This window comes from Taudactylus pleione, unplaced genomic scaffold, assembly GCF_031769625.1.
Source record: "Taudactylus pleione unplaced genomic scaffold, aTauple2 ptg000085l, whole genome shotgun sequence".
Taxonomy (NCBI): Eukaryota; Metazoa; Chordata; class Amphibia; order Anura; family Myobatrachidae; genus Taudactylus; species Taudactylus pleione.
The window spans coordinates 6,969,792-6,984,013 of record NW_028284487.1 but is presented as its reverse complement, the minus strand read 5'-3'; positions in this window follow the sequence as shown (position 1 = coordinate 6,984,013).

Below are 14,222 nucleotides of genomic sequence, written 5' to 3'. Positions count from 1 at the left end.
GTTACCAACGATTTTATGAACGATTATCTGTCAGATTTTTTAAAGTGTAATGAACAATTTTTTTGAACTACAAACTATTTTTGCATATTAACTTAATGAAAATCGTTGAGTTAACAAGTCTGACTGAACTACAAACTAGAACGCGCATGAACGATAATCGTTCATCGTTTGACTCAGAAAGTGAACGATTTTTTCAAACGATTATCGTTAAACTATCGTTTAACGATAATCGTTCAGAAAAAAATCGTTTTGTGTGTATGCAGCTTTACAGGTAGTTTTCACTAAGTGTCTCTGAGCCAGCCAGTCTGCTTGCTCTCCCAGGTATGAGACACTAGCTTAAAATCACACACAGCCTATATCAGCCAGTTCCAGGTGCAGACCCTAATGAGCCTGCTAACAGGCCAAAAAGGCCAACACCTGGAGTGGGTTGTGGATGGAGCCCTCCCTCTCCTCACATCCACACCCCCAAGACCCAAACCGGCTTTTCAAAAAGCCGACACTCAAATCTGCTTCACTGCAGACTTTTCTCCTGGGGTTTTTTAGGACATAGGTCAAAAACCTAGGACAAATGTATCTACCACTGACCACTTTACCAGTGTTCCTATCACAATATATATAAAGAGAGAGAGTGTGAGAGAGAGAGAGTAGATTATATACAGCAGCACAACGCCATCTTCATATGGAGTAAGTTGTGGGGACCAAACTCCAGAATTGCTTCGCATTCCAGAGCTTGGTAGATCTGACATCATCGCATCCCCTATAAAAACCTATGATTAACTGGGATTATCTGCCAACACGAAGATTGTCGTCAATGTTCTTTTTGGCATAATTTACCACACCTGCCAGGAAAGACCTTGGAGCATGACAATAATCATATCATGTCTCTCTATGGGCCCGATTCAGATATGTACGTAGACCCCATGGTTTACGTATATATCCGATTGTTATGGGTCTAAGCATGCGTTAAACCTGTTCTGTGCATGTGCAGGATGGGTCCTGCGTGATCGCTCGCAGTCCCCCCTTAGCTTTTGGGGGTCGGAGCAGAGGCGGTAACTAGGACCGTTGTACAAAACAGGAAAGTGTTGCACCCATTTTGTAGGTGGGCCAAGCCCAGGGTCTGTGTCGTCAGATGTAGACTTCCTGGACCTAGCAGAGTGGTTCTGATGGCCAGGCTGGGCAAGCTTCAGCTTACACAGAGTGGCCGAGGGCAGCGACCAATCGTGACTTTCATAATTCAGAGCAGCGTCTATGGATGCTGCACTTGGGTCGCAGATGCATGCAGGAGGTGTCTGTTTCCTACAGACACCTACTACATTTCCTACAGACACCTACTGCATTACCTACAGACACCTACTGCATTACCTACAGAAACCTTCTGCATTACCTACAAACACCTACTGCATTACCTACAGACACCTACTGCATTACCTACAGAAACCTTCTGCATTACCTACAAACACCTACTGCATTACCTACAGACACCTACTGCATTACCTAGACACCTACTGCATTACCTACAGACACCTACTGCATTACCTACAGACACCAACTGCATTACCTAGACACCTAATGCATTTCCTACAGACACCTACTGCATTACCTAGACACCTACTGCATTACCTACAGACACCTACTGCATTACCTACAGACACCTACTGCATTACCCAGACACCTACTGCATTACCTACAGAAACCTTCTGCATTACCTACAAACACCTACTGCATTACCTACAAACACCTACTGCATTACCTACAGACACCTACTGCATTACCTAGACACCTACTGCATTACCTACAGACACCTACTACATTACCTACAGACATCAACTGCATTACCTAGACACCTAATGCATTACCTACAGAAACCTTCTGCATTACCTACAGACACCTACTGCATTACCTACAGACACCTACTGCATTACCTAGACACCTACTGCATTACCTACAGACACCTACTGCATTACCTAGACACCTACTGCATTACCTAGACACCTAATGCATTTCCTACAGACACCTACTGCATTAGCTAGACACCTACTGCATTTCCTACAGACACCTACTGCATTACCTAGACACCTAATGCATTACCTACAGACACCTACTGCATTACCTAGACACCTACTGGATTACCTACAGAAACCTTCTGCATTACCTACAGAAACCTACTGCATTACCTACAGACAACTACTGCATTACCTACAGACACCTACTGCATTACCTAGACACCTACTGCATTACCTAGACACCTAATGCATTTCCTACAGATACCTACTGCATTACCTAGACACCTACTGCATTTCCTACAGACACCTACTGCATTACCTAGACACCTAATGCATTACCTACAGACACCTACTGCATTACCTAGACACCTACTGGATTACCTACAGAAACCTTCTGCATTACCTACAGAAACCTACTGCATTACCTACAGACACCAACTGCATTACCTACAGACAACTACTGCATTACCTACAGACACCTACTGCATTACCTACAGAAACCTTCTGCATTACCTACAGACACCTACTGCATTACCTACAGACACCTACTGCATTACCTAGACACCTGCAGCATTACCTATTACTACAGACACCTACTGCATTACCTACAGACACCTACTGCATTACCCACAGGCACCTACTGCATTACCTACAGACACATACTGCATTACCTACAGACACTTACTGCATTACCTACAGACACCTACTGCATTACCTACAGACACCTTCTGCATTACCTACAGACACCTACTGCATTACCTACAGACACATACTGCATTACCTACAGACACCTACTGCATTACCTACAGACAGCTACTGCATTACCTACAGACACCTACTGCATTACCTACAGAAACCTTCTGCATTACCTACAGACACCTACTGCATTACCTACAGAAACATACTGCATTACCTACAGACACCTACTGCATTACCTACAGACACATACTGCATTACCTACAGACACCTACTGCATTACCTACAGAAACCTTCTGCATTACCACCAGACACCTACTGCATTACCTACAGACACATACTGCATTACCTACAGACACATACTGCATTTGCATTTTAGTTGAATGGTATTGCACAGCCGCTTCACTGATGCCGTACAATACCGACCAAATCGGAATCATGCCCTATATTAGGACCAATAGTGGTAAAAGTGAGACTGATAGATCAGACAAAGGTATATAGCTTCCGAAAATATTTATTTATTCCAAAATAAAGGTATTATGATGGGTATGATACCCACACCACACAGGACTGCTAGCAAACAGGACATGTGCTGCTGCAACAAATAGAAACTGCTGGATACCTAATTCTGCCACACAACAAGCTCTGTCACTTTTATCATCAGCACGTTTTAGGATCTGTAGAAGTGGGCAGCGACCCATGAAACGCATAATACTTTGGAAACAGACATTAGCCTATGAGATGTTATCTGCTTATAGTACCTCCATTTTGGAAATAAATATTTTTGGAAGATGTATTATACCTTTGTTGGAGTATTCACTTTTATTACTATTGGTCTTTACAGTAAAACAGATATCAGGATAATTGATATTTAATATAAATTAATATAGCCAACCTACGCCCAAGAGTTAATTCCTTTTTTACATTGTTACCCCCAAGGGGATTCTAGATTCCCCTTACAACTCACAGTGGCAGCAACATGGACTAGATAACCTCTAGAGTAGTGGCACAGACCTTACCTCTACCAGTTCATACCACACATATGAAATATACCTTTAAAAAATATATCAATGAACAAAGCCTACAAAATAAGAAAACTTGTAAAAAACACATAACGAAACTGGATCAGAACCTTTATATACCCCTGCCTATACCTTCTAAATATCCTTCCTATAAACCTCTAAGAATAACGCTAATTTGCGTACGCAGTCTGACCGCAAATAAAGATAGGAGTGGAATCTGTGGTTCCAACGCACAAGTATTATTCAGGTAAAAGTACAGTCAGTTACACGCAATTGATACATACACAATTTAGGCATAAAAGGAAATATTACAGACCCAAGTACAGTATACATACACTGCGCCTCCAGACCCAGAGATAGACCTCAGACTAGAGACCCTCAGTTCATACAACCTTCAGCATGGACCAACTAACCAGTATTCGGACACATGTATTTATCCCCCCCAGACTAAAACAGGATAAAGGAGAAATTTCCTTGCTGATATCATTGGTTCCCAGAGGAGAAGCATACGTTACAGTACATTTAATAGGCTGGTTCAAATCGACTCTCCCTGCCTCTAACAGCAGGGGAATCTTTCTAGTAACACCTTCTGTACATTCCAACAGTTTAAACATTTTGTTGCTTGTAGGTTCTGCGATCCATAACTTGAGTTTGCATGATGCGATCTCTCCACCGATAATACCGGAATGCTGGAAAAAACGTATGCATCAGAACAAGACCAAACACAACTTGCTTATCATGTATAATACCTTAGTTATCAAAAACCTTTATTTCTCAGCGTTGAAACTAACTTAACCAACTTAGGCCCTCATTCAGAGCCGTACGCTATTTGCGTTCGTTCGTTCAAAAACAAGGGGTGGCTATTCAAATGATCCGTACGCACATTGCAGTCTGTTCCCACCTCTAAGTCTGAACGAGCGTGCAAAACATACGCTCGTTTATTTGTTAAAAACGCCCCCTGGCCGCTCGCACCATACGTCATGTCCGCTATTTATTAGATTAATCGAGTACATCGACCAGCGTATGAACTGCTCGCTATTCTTGTGGTTGGTTTTTGCTACCACAAATTTGCGAGCAGTTCTGGCTATAAAATAACCCAGTGACGTGGTCAATGACGCTGCTGTATTAATTATGCACACCCTTAAAACGCCCGTTTTGACCTTTAGGCACGCCTGCGTTCGGATCTCCACTCCCCGTTTTCAAGCACCTTCCCCTGTTACCACCCACATACGCCTCATTCTGTCACTCAAAATAGCAGGCCCTCGCTATATTGCGTACCAACGATTTTCGGCCGCACTGACTGGTTCGCGCATGCGTACTAAAATCCGTACGCATGCGCAGATGTGCAAACATCGCTCGGAACGAGCGTACTGCCGCTAACGAGCGGCTCTGAATGAGGGCCTTAGATCATACATTTTGATGCTTATGGAACCTTATGAGTGAATATGAAATGTGTGGGTATTCAGGGTTTGGTATAAAGACATATTTAATGTGTGTATGAAGATGAGTGCATTTGTCTCTAACATTTTAGCATGCTTGGCCAGATAGTTCTACATGTCCTGTCAACAGGCCCTCCCACCTTTCCTGTGTTCAAAGGGAAAAACCTATTTTGTTCTCCTAGACTCTTGTGTGGAATGCAAATGTATTATCACCTCAAGCTGTGAAATTTGGGGCCATCCTGTCTAGGATTTGGACAAATCCAATTGTGTATATCAATGCCCGGATTATATTACAATTGCCACAACTTTACTTTATCTGCATCCAGGGATTCCCAATTTGTATGTAAAACTACCCATTGTCTATTTCTATTTACTTTTACTCAGAAAGCTTGTTTTTCCAGTTGCCCTTGATAGATTAACATTTCCATCTGTTCTTAGCTCCTGAATTGTAACTTGAAATGACATTGGTCATAAAATGGCGTCTTGCAGATTCTTGTTTCTAAAATGGAGTCTAGCTGCCATTTGCAAGTTGGTGTCACGCACGCTTCAATTGTAAACTGATCTTGTCTCAGCTAATAAGCCAGTTTTGACAGTCCACCCTTTGATAGCGAACAACATGCTATCACAATCGGCTATTTAAATTTGATTTACGCTTACATTTACATATTATTTAGTGTTATTATGGGATGGCACAAGATGGTTCTTAATCCATCAATAATGTGTCTCTGGGTGGGGACATAAAACTACTATTATAACCACACCGCGGATCTTGGAAGATCATGTGACAGGTGTGGGAATGCACTAGTCTTATAACAGCAGTCTTGAAGGGGAATTGAGACTTTACATTGTCTGAGGTGTTCTATAAATAACATTTCAATAATATATTCTATGCATGTCTAAATATAATACATTAAATGATGGTACTTCCTAGCTCAGGGTTGTAATACAGTTCTGTGTCTACCTCGGTATACATATTATCATTTCTGACCACCATCATAGTTTCATTCTTTCGTTTCACTCTGTTTTTACATTTTCCACACTTCAACACAATAGGAACACACCGGACGCATATGCCAATTACTATGATGACAATCAGTATAAGGATGAAGAATTTGCCTATGCTGGTGATCACTTCCTGGACCCATTCCCCTAGACCTGAGAACCATTTCACTGGGTTCAGCCATGACACCCATCCTTCTATCTTTTCCCCTGCTTCAGCCACTGATGCGTTATGGTTCTTATGAAATTCCCACTTTAGCTGCAGAATCTCATCCATCTTCTTGGTCTATCACCTCCTTAGGGTCACTGGTATCATTGGTGACATAAGTGCAACATTTTACTCCAAATTGGATGGCTAACGTTACCCTCCAGTAACAGCAGTTAAATAATTCAACACTAGCCTGTGTTGCACTAGTTCTTTCTTGTATCACCAGATATCATATTTCTCTTGCCTCTGTGTTCATATTGTGTGTGAAGATATGGTGACGGTGTGTTTTTATGTATTCCCAACATTTCAACATGTGTGAGGGTCATAACTTCTGGGACTACTCTTCCCAGATAACACAAACCTTCGGAACTCGGGGAGAGCCATTTATACGCTTTTCTTCCACATATAAAATATACATTATCAGGGAGAACATAAGGAATGGTATGCATCATTATCATTAAAAACATTTCTCTTGCAAACAATCCTTTCTCAGGCTCTTCCATCTGGTATATGCAAGTTTCTGGTTGTATTATTTTAGCACAATAACCATCTGGTACTTTACCAATCATTTCTTTGGTGGAACTCAATGTATACCGGTACCTAAAATGTTTCCCACTGGATTTAATTGAGCGTAACAGATCATAGTTTATGGACTCATTATCAGCTCTTTGTGAGAAGGTCATCGTCTGATTATTCCCCGTCACTTCCCAACCTCCGGGTTTATTGGGGATGGTTATGTTTAAACACAAAAGTGATCTATCTACTTGGAATTGATAGAGTTTGAAATGAGGTGGTTTGGATGAGAGGAATTTTCCATCCAATGTTTTCCCTTTTTGTAATTCTAAAATTTCCGTGGTATTCAGCGGAAATGGCACCAACCCTACATTATGCTGTCCCTGTGGCACATGTGAACATACCCAGCAATCAATTTGATTTAACACTTTGCCTACCATGCTATGATAATCCTCTAGAGGATACCCACCCCAGTACGGATTATATTTAGGTTAGCACCGTTGGATACAGTTCTCATCAACTAGGGACCCACAAAGCTCACAAATACCGGAATCCTCAGACGATAACCCTCCACACCTTCCCCGAGGATCCGGAATGACAGCTCTTTTAACAATAACAGTACTAAGATTGGAAAGACACTCCCCTGATTGGCATTGCACTCCTCCTTTCTCCACTCCATCAGCACTGCCATCAGCTCCCGTTTCCTCAATCGGTCCCCCATCACAGAAACTGGATATTCCCGAACCGACCAGGATGGTGAACACTCTAAAAGAGAATATGAGAATGAATACAGCAGGCCCGTCCATTTTAACATCAAGTCCTGCAAAAATTTATCTCGGTTCAGGTATCTCACTACGACCTTTTCAATCCTCCCGGAACAAGCTTGTGAGTGACAGGTCCACACTATCAGCCTTGTCTCCGCCTTGTTTCTCCACTGGTTGATCGACCTTTTTGCAGTGAGTGGAATGGATCCAGGTATCTCTCTCTGCCACCTTCAAAGATGTAGTACTCATCAGCAGGGTATGGACCTTCCCACCAATCAGTCAAACAACCTGAACGCAAGAAATTTCTGATCATTACATATTCTCCTGGTTCAACATCATGACAGTTAGTTTCAGGCATATCATGAGACAACAATTTCAGTTTCTGCTGCTGTTGCTTTAACTGCCTACTCATTGATATAAGATACTTTACAGTTACCTCGTTGTTACCCTTCAAGTCTTCCTGGGGACTTATAATCAAATGAGGTTGTCTGCCGAATAGTATTTCAAATGGGGACAGATTCAGAGGAGGTCTAGGAGTGGTCCTTATGCTATGTAGGACCAAAGGTAACGCTTCTGTCCATCCTAGTCCAGTTTCTGCCATAATTTTACTTAATTTATTTTTAATAGTCCCGTTCATTCTCTCCACCTTGGCACTGGCTTGCGGTCGGTAGGGGGTATGAAGTCGGCTATTAATACCCATCAGCTTACACATATTTTGAAAAACATCACCTGTGAAATGGGTACCCCTATCACTCTCGATGATTCTAGGGATACCGTACCTGCATACAAATTCCTGAACTATTTTCTTGGCAGTAAACGCAGCAGTATTAGTGGCCGCTGGGTAGGCCTCAACCCAATTGGAAAATACGTCTGTGCACACTAATACATACTTAAGGTTCCTGCAGGGTGGTAATTGGATTAAATCAATTTGTATCACCTGGAAAGGTCCATCAGTCGGTGGAATGTGGGACGGTTCGGTAGGGATCGCTTTCCCTATGTTCTTTCTTAAGCAGGTCAGACAGGACATTGCTATCTTCTCTGCTTGTGAAGAAAAACCTGGTGCGCACCAGTATGCCCTCACCAACTTGCACATACCCTGTTTACCTAGGTGAGTTAGACCATGTGCTGCCTCAGCCAGGCTGGGGTAATATGCCTTGGGGGCTACTGGCTTATCATGTCAGTCCCTCCAGAGCCCAGAGGACTCTTGCCCACACCCCTTGGACTTCCAAATGGATTTTTCCTGAATTCAACACAAATTTTGCATCTCAATTAATTTCAGCATATCAATGGTTTGGAATGACATAATTGTTTCAATTGGGGAAGACATTTTTAACCCTGCTGCCCATTTTGCAGCTTCTTTGGCTCTGTTGTTGCCCAGTGACACCGGGTCATCCTCACATGTGTGGGCTTTGCATTTAAATACTGCCACTGCTTTGGGCAGTTGGATTGCTTCTAAGAGATGTTTTATGTGTCGGGAATGTGCAACTGGTGTGCCTGCTGCTGTCATAAAATTTCTCAGACGTCATAGAGCCCCAAAATCGTGCACCACCCTGAACGCGTACCTTGAGTCAGTGTAAATGTTAGCAGATTTGCCTGCTGCCAGTTCACATGCTCTAGTCAGTGCTACTAACTCTGCCACCTGGGCTGAGTGAGGAGGACCGAGAGGTTTAGCTTCCATGATGTCTGTGTCATTTACAACAGCATAACCTGTACAGAATTCACCTGTGTCTGTTTGTCTATGACAACTCCCATCTGTACAGAAAGTTACATCCACATTCTCTAAAGGTGTGTCATGTATGTCAGGTCTAGCAGTAAAGGTCTGATTCAGATATGTCATACAATCATGAGTATCATCATGTCTGCCGAACTCACCTCCCGCCAGCAACTCTTCTCCTTCCACCCTTTGTACATCATGTTGTACATATGGTAGGTATGTTGCTAGATTCAGCGTACTGCAACGTTTGACAGTAATATTTGCAGGAGCGATTAGAGCTAGTTCCCATTTGGTGAACCTAGCCGAGGAGACGTGTCTGGTTTGAGCTGAGTTCAACAGAGCAGATACAGCATGGGGAGTGTAGACAATCATATCATGGCCCAATACTACGTCCTCACATTTATTCACCAATAAAGTGGTAGCTGCTACACTTCTCAAACAGGTGGGGAGTGATCTTGCTACCGTGTCCAATTGGGCACTGTAGTATGCTACGGGCCTACTGGCATCACCATGTTTTTGTGTAAGGACACCTGCAGCACAACCATCGGCTTCCGTACAATATAAATCAAAAGGTTTTTCATAATCGGGTATTCCCAATGCAGGAGCTTTTGTCAGACTATCCTTAAGATTAAGAAAAGCCTGTTCTGATTCCTCAGTGTGTATGACGCGATCGGACTTTGAGGAAGAGACTAGTTCCTGTAAAGGCAAGGCCAAAATAGAAAAACCTGGGATCCACATTCGGCAATATCCACACATTCCCAAGAAGGTACGAATTTGCTGTTGATTCTGCGGAAGTGTCATGTTTTGTATGGCCTGGATTCTATCATTTGTGAGATGTTGTAACCCCTGGGTTAGGCAGTGTCCCAAATATTTTACTCTGGGCTGGCACGGCTGTAACTTGTCCTTAGCCACTTTGTGTCCTGTATGCGAGAGATGAAGTAACAAAAGTTTAGTATCATTCACATGACATAAGAGTCAGAACATAGCAATAAATCGTCCACATATTGAATTAGAACTGATCCATTGGCAGGTTGAAAAGCTTGTAAACAGTCATGCAATGCCTGGGAGAAAATACTGGGGCTGTCTATGAAACCTTGGGGCAATCGTGTCCATGTATATTGCACACCTCTGTATGTGAATAGATACTGACAGTCAGGGTGGAGAGGCACAGAGAAGCAGAACAGCGGTCAATGACAGTGAAATGGGTTGCATTTGGTGGGATCTGCATCAGGATGACAGCTGGATTTGGCACTACAGGGAATTGGCTCTCTACTACCTTATTAACACCTCTAAGGTCTTGCAAGAGCCTATAACCCCTCCCACCACTCTTCTTTACTGGAAGGATGGGACTGTTGGCTGCACTAGCTGTACGAACTAAAATTCCTTGTTGCAATAATCGCTCAATTATTGGAAACACCCCTAGTTGTACTTCCTGTTTTAGTGGGTACTGAGGAATTTTTGGAGCTTGCCTACCGCCTTTTAAGTTTACCATTACTGGGCTTACGTTTGCCATTAATCCAGTGTCCTGTCCATCTTTTGTCCAAAGGGAATCTGGAATTTGGGACATTTCATCTACTTGTGATGGATTTTCTTTTAAAACGGTAGATACATTATCCTTTGAGGAGTGTCTAACATATCCCGCACCTCGTATACCATTCTCTCTGGGATATCTAAATATACACCATCAGGGGTGCAATATATGACACATCCCATTTTACATAACAAGTCTCTGCCCTGCAGGTTAGTAGGAGCCGCAGCAGCCAGGAGAAAAGAATGTCTGGTATGCAATGGCCCAATACTAACCTCTGCGGACTTTGTTAAAGGATAACGTTCCACTTTACCTGTCACACCCATTGTTGGTATTGTCTCGTTGGTCACCTGTAAATTAATGGGAGATTTCATCACTGACTTGGTCGCCCCTGTGTCTACAATAAAAAGATATTCAGTACCAGCTACATCAACCATCAAGACCGGTTCTTCCCTAGTACTTCCCGTTAACCTGACTATCGGTAGACTACAGGTATGACCTGACCCCTAGCGTTGGCTACCATTCTCCAATAAAGCATTTACGGCTACAATTGGAGCTGGTGCTTGCTGAACATTTGCTGGCCTCTGTGCATATCCCTTATGGGGATATCTAGGTTTGCCCTGATGCAGGGTCCATACTCTTTTTACTGTGCAGTTTCTACTTAAGTGTCCTGTTTGTTTGCAATTAAAACATGTCCGTGATTCAGGTGAAAGCATGTGTTGTTGTGAAGTTTGAGCAGAGGGTAAAGGTGGTGATATGGGTAAGGATAGGGAGGGTAAGGGTATTGTGGGGGATAAGAAGTAGGTGGATATCCTGGGACCAGTGGTTGCATTGGGTCAGTGGGATAGAGTTGTGTTTGTTGATGAGTGGGGTTAGTGAGAGCAACTTGTTCTGACATGAGTGTGTGTGCAAGCGTGTATGTTGGCTGTGATGTTACCGTCATTCCCTCCAGAGCTTGTATACTGACAGCCATTAATTTTTCGCTCTGGGTCTCCCTTTTTTTTTAGATGTATTTGTCATGTTCTATGGCAGACTCTATGAGGTTATCTATTGTAAGTCCCCTCCAGCCAGGCTGTGAGGTCTGAACCCGAGTTTTTAAATTCTCTTTTAAACCGTCCATCAATATCGTGACTATCATTCCCCTGTGGTGAATGCTATCTTTAATATCTTCTATCCCAGTGTACTGGGCGATAGCCTGCAGAGCCCTGTCGCAATAGTCTTCTGCAGTTTCACTCTCCTTTTGTTTGATTGTGAAGATTTTGTTCCAGTTAACTGCTACTGGAAAATATACACCCAATTGAGTCACAATGCGGGAAATGTTACCTTGGTTTACTTGGTCTGTTAAGGGAACGTCGCCATCCAATACACAATCCGTGATAAATTTTGTCACGTCGGTATTGCGTGGTAGACAAGCCCTTAACACCACACGCCAATCTTTATTAGTGGGCTCATGAGAACTACCCAACTTTCTCAAAAAGTTTTGACATTTGGCTAATTCCTTTTTTGGATCAGGGAAATCATTTATGATGGAATTTAGGGCCTGATTCAGACCCACTCGCGAGCGGCTGTCCGCTCGCAAGTGGGTCGATCGTGTGCACTGAGCATGCGCACGACAGAGGGAGCTCTCCGTTGTGCGCATGCGCGAGACGCGACGAGCGAAGGACTTTCCTTCGCTCGTTGTGTCTGATCAAAGGGGGCGTGCTGTAGATGTTGATTGACAGCACGCCCCCTTTGGTGGGCATGCCGGGGGCGTGCCTCCCAGACGGGGGCATTCCCAAGGGAACGCCTACCGTCAGAAGCCGGCCCACTGATAGAGCCAAAATCACTCCGGGCCTTGCGGTTGAGAAACTCAACCGCAGGCTCCGGCTCGCAGTGGTGATGGTCAAGACCATCGCGACCATCAACCTGCACGCTCGTATAGGCTGTGGGTGGTGACCCACAGCTATACGAGCGTCCAGAAGGACGCTCCATAATTATGGAGGTGGGCCCTGATTCAGAGCGAGCGCTCTGGTCAGAGCGTCCGGCTCTGAATCAGGGCCTTAGTTCTGCCCTTGTCCATGGACAATGCATTACTACTTCCCTCGTGGGCACTACACCGTTTGCATCCGCATTTCCATTCAGAACAGTTATTGTCAGAATGGGATGCAGACCGGCAGCGTTGCTACCTCTGACCTGGTTACCTGGCTGGGGGTTTAATATGCTGTTGCTACGTATGGTATTAACAACTTCCTCAATGGGTGCAGAGTGTATTAACACTTCCCTTGCTGTTACCAATGGAGATGACGGTACCACCCGTGATTGTGGTGATGCAGCATCTATCATTTGCACAGCATGGGAAATGGCAGACATTGCAATAGGCTCATCATCTACATCATAAACATTTTCTTTATGGTTACTTAAGAGGGGGTACAAATTACTTGTTACATTTTTATGGGTATTTTTGGTAACTGTACTTGCACCTCCATCCACATAAGGTGGGGGAGGTGAGCGTGAACAGCTGGCAATACTCTCCACGACGCTACCTTGCTGCACGTGCGCGCCAATTTGCGGCTCGCCCGTATTGCAACTCAGCGTCGCGGACGTATTTTCTGGCAATGCACTCGCAACACTAGTTTGCGTCGTTTGCACATTCTTAAGCCAAGCATCCCCTTCATGCTGCCATAGTTTTAAACATTCAAAATACTTAATATTTTTCTCTCGGGATCGCACCATACTGATCCTGGACATTGTCTAACACACTTTTGTCAAAACTACCAATTCTGGGAAACGGTCTAACACTCTTCCTCGTCATATTAAACCATAAATCACAATACCTTATTGCATAAGTACCGTACTTAGTATGCATAATACGACGGGCTGATCCAATCGGAGCCTCCTTTAGCAGCACATCATTGCCTAACATCTCTACTGTTTGCGTGGCTCCCATTCTGAGACAACTCCTACGCTTTTCAATAAAGATTTAAGCCGGTGAAAGACAATCAAGACACTTTCACTTACCTGTGAACAATTTAAGTCGGCGGTGCCCACACACCTGGATAAGATTTAGTAAGGCCACTTCCACACCTAGATAAGATTTGAAACAGGCAACTTCCACACCCGGATAAGTTTTAGTAAGGTAACTTCCAAACCTATGAGAGTTTATATGTCGGCTACTCTCACGCACCTCTATACAACAAATTCAACATGTACACCTGCTACTGTGTATAGAACGGTAAAGCTGCTTACCGAGCGGCTAGGCTAACCCTTGCACCTAGCCCTTAAGGATCATACGATACCCTTAACTTTGTTCAACAAGTATTCACTGTTATACACTTTTTTCCTGCGCAGAAAAATACA